The sequence below is a fragment of the Syngnathus typhle genome, linkage group LG1, assembly GCF_033458585.1.
Source record: "Syngnathus typhle isolate RoL2023-S1 ecotype Sweden linkage group LG1, RoL_Styp_1.0, whole genome shotgun sequence".
NCBI lineage: Eukaryota > Metazoa > Chordata > Actinopteri > Syngnathiformes > Syngnathidae > Syngnathus > Syngnathus typhle.
Window position 1 is genome coordinate 6,796,503 of NC_083738.1, and position 5,940 is coordinate 6,802,442.

At 43.7% G+C, this 5,940-nt stretch overlaps 1 long non-coding RNA gene across 2 annotated transcripts; it reads left to right on the forward strand.

Annotated features, from left to right (window-relative positions):
• The first annotated feature begins 321 nt into the window (after nucleotides 1-321).
• On the forward strand, nucleotides 322-5,069 carry LOC133152310 (uncharacterized). Of its 2 annotated transcripts, none has more exons than XR_009714106.1 (2): nucleotides 322-590; nucleotides 4,596-5,069. It is a non-coding gene; the product is annotated as an uncharacterized LOC133152310 (long non-coding RNA). The 2 variants fall into 2 exon arrangements; XR_009714105.1 differs by having other exon boundaries at nucleotides 4,656-5,069.
• The last annotated feature ends 871 nt before the right edge of the window (nucleotides 5,070-5,940 follow it).

Sequence of the window (5,940 nt, forward strand, 5' to 3'; positions counted from 1 at the left end):
ATTTCTGTTTTTTGTGGGTGTGTGCTGGTTGTTTAAGGTGTTCAGTAAATTTATGTAAACATAGTGAAATTGGTCACTTGAAAATGTATGTAAATAGACATTAGAAATTGGCACTAAATCGGGATTACGGTTTGTTTTATAGATTTGATCTTGACTTTGCCGTCTGTCCACAGAAGAAGAGTAGACACATCCTCCTTTAGCATTCCCATTCCAAGTATTGCCACACATGACTGACTTACCCCCACTTTCATCTTATGTTTCTGCATGAAAGTATGAAAAAGGTAAGGGAACATGTACTAGAGTTTGACCTTTCAAATCTGTTAATGATTAACGTTTGTGCAGCAACAACCAGAGCCTCCCAGACATTGTGGCCCTCTTCCTTCTCAGCCAGACTCCCAATACTTTTCAGGCTTGGACGATTTTGTTTTCTCCAGCGTGGAACTCATCTCCCTGACTCTAAAGTAAGTTTGAATCTTTTATTACACTGTCGATCTTTTTTTTCACAGTTGGAGTGCCTGGGAGAGCGGAGGCTTCGTGGCCGTTTGTCTGCCGTCGATCATCGGACACAAAGTATGGCTGCGGATCGAGAGGTTTGTGTGGCTTCGTGCACCAACTGCACCCTTCTCTTAGAGAGGTTGTCCCTGCTAGAGGGACGTGTCCGCCAGTTAGAGCAGAATTGCGCGATAACTGTAGATGTGGCGGATACAGACGCGGGCTGTAGTCAGCCTGCTAGCCCAGTTAGCATTAGCCCCAAGCGGCTTGCTAATCGCGATGAGCCAGGTAAGACGCATAGCCGTCCAAAGTCATCTCGGTCTACTGGCCCTCGCACTTTGGTCATAGGTGACTCCATTACCCGAAATATTACGCTTACAAATCCAGCCACGGTAATGTGTATTCCTGGGGGCAGAGCACCCGACATAGAAGCTAATCTTAGGGAGCTGACTCGCAATAGGTCTAGTCAACAGCGTAGTTCCATCAACACTAGCTACTCGGACATAGTGATACACGTCGGCTCCAATGATGTTAGGATGAGGCAGTCGGAGATCACAAAGAGAAACATAGCGAGGACTTGTGATCTCGCTAGAAAGATGAGTCGGCATCGAGTATTTGTCTCTGGCCCCCTGCCTGGGAGAGGCACTGATGAGAGGCTTAGTAGATTAGTCTCCCTTAATCGATGGATGGCTGGGTTCTGTAAGAAGCAGGGACTGTATTTCATAGATAACTGGCCTTCCTTCTGGGGCCGCCCCGACCTGCTGAGGAAGGACGGCCTTCACCCTAACCGTGAAGGCGCCTTCACTCTTTCTAGGAATATAGATTACTGTTTGAGCCACACATGACAGGTCACTTTAGAGCAGGCCGGGTCACAGGTGATTAGACCACCTGTCAGGATGGGTTTGGAGTCTGTTAAGATAAAGTTAACTAGCGCTAGGCTAGACTCCCAGCATGCACATAGCTCCTTGTGTAGACTAGAGCGTGATAGTTTGAATAGTGCGACAGTACACATAAACGCACTTTCTACTGGGGTAGTAGACAAATCCAATCACTCCACCCCGACCGGTTTTGCTGAGGAAACGGTGCCGGTTTCAGATAATTCTATACGTGTAACAAATATTTACTATCAGATTCCCACGGTCGTATCAGCCCACCGCGCTAACAAACATTTGAGAGGTGATGTCAGGCTTAGAGAACACAATCTTACTCGCATTTCGTATAAATATCCTTCGATAAATACGCACCCGGATCGACCAATTACACTTAAACTTGGTTTTATGAATATTAGATCGCTTCATACGAAAGCCATTCTCGTTAATGATCTCATCACAGAACATAATCTAAACGCTTTTGGTCTCTGCGAGACCTGGTTAAAACCTAATGAACTGATGCCGCTTAATGAGGCCTCGCCTCCAAATTTTGTGAGCTCGCATGTGGCGCGTCCTCGAAAAAAGGGTGGGGGTGTCGCCCTCATCTCGAATTCCGAGCTTAGTTTTAGGCCTCGTTCGATCAACGTATTTAAAACATTTGAGGTTCTCATTGTCCGATCCACCGCTTTACCGTCATTTTATCTTGTTGTTATTTACCGTCCACCCGGGGCTTACTCTGGCTTCCTGGATGAATTTTCAGAATTTGTGGCTGATCTAGTAACCAATGCGGATAATATAATTATCATGGGCGATTTCAACATCCACATGAATTTACCGTCAGAGCCACTTACTTCGGCGTTTCAGACTTTAACTGATACCTTTGGTTTTACGCAAGCTGTACAGGCAGCAACGCATAAGAATGGAAATACCATAGATCTGGTATTATCCCGAGGACTTGCAACCTCAAATATAGCAGTACTGCCATACACTACTGTTTTGTCTGATCATTACTTAATAAAGTTTGAAATTATAGTTCCTTGTCAAAGACAGAGAGCAATCAGCATTATAGGAGCCGTCATTTCAACTCTATGACTGCAACTGCGCTATCTGAAATACTGTCGCCGGCAAGCACTAATTTTCTCACATACGCCGACTCTATTGATAATCTTACGAATGAATTCAATGCGACATTGTTAAATGCCATTGACTCTGTGGCGCCGTTACGTCTGAAAACTCGCCGTAGAGTGCCTACTCCATGGTTCACAGATGAAACGCGTACGCTTAAGCAATTATGTAGAAAGCATGAGCGCAGATGGCGTCTAACCAAACTTGAGGTTTTCCATCAGGCATGGCAGGATAGCCTCCTGAAATATAAAGATGCGCTTATCTTAGCAAAAACTCGATATTTTTCGCAAGTTATTAATCTCAATAAAAACAATCCGAAACACCTATTTGATACAGTGGCAAAGCTGACTCTGCGCCAGCCGACCTCCGATAGTTCCTTCCACTCAGCTGACGAGTTCATGAAATTTTTTGCTCAAAAGATTGAATCCATTAGGGATGAGATCAAGAATAGCATTCCAATCGCTCGGTCGAGCACGCCGTTTACCAACGCTGATGATCATGCAACAACCCTCTCAACTTTTAAAAGCGTGTCTCTTGAAAGGCTTACACAAATTGTTAGTGCGGCTAAACAAACAACATGTTTACTCGACCCTCTTCCAGCCAAACTACTTAAAGAATTATTTCAAATTTTAGGACCGTCCGTCTTAAATATAATCAATCTGTCTGTCTCCTCTGGGATAGTGCCAACAGCCTTTAAAACCGCTATCATTAAACCGTTACTTAAGCGACCAAATCTTGACCCGGACTGTCTCAGTAATTATAGGCCAGTTTCAAACCTCCCATTCATAGCAAAACTTCTTGAAAAAGTAGTAGCGCAGCAGCTTATTGATTACATGGTCGCCAATAATCGATACGACACTTTTCAGTCTGGTTTTAGAGCTAATCATTCCACTGAGACAGCACTTGCGAAAGTGACTAATGATCTCCTCGTAGCTATGGATTCAAACATTTCGTCTGTACTGTTACTACTCGATCTTAGTGCTGCCTTCGACACTGTAGACTTCGATATTTTATTAGGGCGTCTTAAAAGTTGTGTTGGTATTTCAGGGTCAGCACTAGGCTGGTTCCATTCCTATCTATCAAACAGGACGCACCGAGTGGTCCATGGCAATGCGTCCTCGGAGCTCTATAATGTTACATGTGGTGTCCCACAGGGATCGGTTCTCGGACCAATTCTTTTTAATATTTATATGATTCCGCTTGGGGACATAATACGTAAATATAATATTAGTTTTCAATGCTATGCGGATGACACCCAATTATATATGCCGTTATCGATGACAGATCCGCGGGATTGTTGTAATCTTGAGAAGTGCCTTGCGGAGATCAAGCAATGGATGTCTCTCAACTTCCTTCGTCTTAACCCAGATAAAACTGAGATGTTGATAATTGGTCCAGCTCGTTATCAACACTTATTCAAGGAAACCGCTATAACTATAGATAACCGTACTATCACTCAAAGCGATACTGTAACTAATCTCGGGGTAATATTTGACCAAACTCTCTCCTTTCAAAAGCACATTAAGAATATAACCAGAATTGCGTTTTTTCACCTTCGTAATATTGCAAAGATTCGTCCGATCCTCTCGACCGGTGATGCGGAAACTATTATACATGCGTTCGTCACGTCGCGCCTGGACTACTGTAATGTACTATTTTCGGGTCTTCCTAAGTCCCGCATCAAAAGTCTACAGTTAGTACAAAATGCCGCTGCAAGGCTGCTCTCTCGGACAAGAAAATTTGATCACATTACCCCAATACTAGCCAACTTACATTGGCTTCCGGTCCATTTAAGATGTGACTTCAAGGTTCTTCTATTAACCTATAAATCGCTGCATGGCTTAGCGCCTTCATATCTCGTCGACCTAGTTGTTCCTTATGTTCCGTCTCGTAACCTTCGTTCGCAAAACGCTACCCTTTTAGCGACACCGAGGGCTAAGAAAATGTCTGCAGGCTCTAGAGCATTTTCTATTCGGGCTCCAGAGCTTTGGAATGCCCTACCAATGGATATTAGGACTGCTACCTCAGTAGAAACATTTAAGACACGTTTAAAGACACATTTCTATGACATGGCCTTTAACTAACCTGTAGTGGCCGATTCGGCTGGAGTTTGTTTTCTCTCCCTCTACACCCCCTCCCTCCCCCCTCCCCGGCCGGGGAGGTGGTTAGGTGGTACCCATGCTGACAGCGGCTATCTGGATTCTCGTGGCCAATTCAGGATAGGGGAACTGCAGCTCAACCTCCTCGAAGAGCACTGCCAGGACAATTGAGGGCTCCTTTCGGCAGCCCTCTGCTGTGACATGGACATCCACTTTTTATTTAATTGATTTTCATGTTGTATCATTTGTGCCCTCTCTGCATCCATTTCAACCTGGTGATCCTGAAAGGGGGATCCTTCCATCTGTGGTCCCTTCTCAAGGTTTCTCATTTTCCCCCTGCTAGGGGTTTTTAAGTTTTTCCTTGCCCTTTTGGGAGCTTAAGATCAGGGGATGCTTTGAGAATAATTGTCAATTTCTGTCTATGTGAAGCCCTTTGAGACTGCTTGTGATTTAGGGCTATACAAATAAACTTGACTTGACTTGACTTGACTTGACAATTCAACAGTATAAATGTTGACTCTTGGCTGTCACTGTGGTCTTGTTATCATTTCTGAAGCACAACACAGAAACACAAATGTCTTGCTTTTCACCCTGGTGTTTGGGTTTAACCAATAAGGGCTGGAAAGCTCTTAAATCTTAAAGGTAGGAAGGTTACTGGCAAAATATGAAATTCAGTTTTGCACACCCCCTTGGAGCAATATTAAGCTCCAATTTTAATATCCCAACATCACAGCTATGTGACGCAAACCTTTGAACAGTTTGAGTGTGTAGACAGCATATTGGGAAACACGAGCTTCAAAATCCAACTTAATAGCTTTTTTTTATAAGGCTATATATCAGAATCTTGCTTGTGGACATGACTGAGAGTTTTTGTGTGTGCTTTCATCACGTTGCTTCCGCTGCCCGAGGCTCGGCTGATTGAGAAGACGGCTGCTTTTACGGTCCGGAGCACTGTGAACTTTACGAGAGTGGTCCTTCCGTCCTGTAGCGCCCATCTGAAATAACGGGTTTGTTTATCTCTGGAGAGAATTTGTTCAGTGGATTGATTGGTTGGCACCTCTGCAATGGCTGAGGGAATTCGATTTTCCCTTTATTTATTCCCTTCATTTTTTTTCTCTTGTGTAAGAGGAGTCCCTCGTGTGATACCACAGGGAAAAAAAAAATGTTTTATATTTTATTCCTTTGTGTGGTGATTAGAGTGGAGGGAACATGAACGATCGAGTGGGAACATAATGAAGTTATTCACGTTAATTTTGCGCTTCCTGTGCTATTTGCTCTGAAAATGGATTTTTAGATTAAATAAGAATTCAACGTAGCAATCCATTGGAGTGTTTGAAGTTTGAAGTATTTGAACA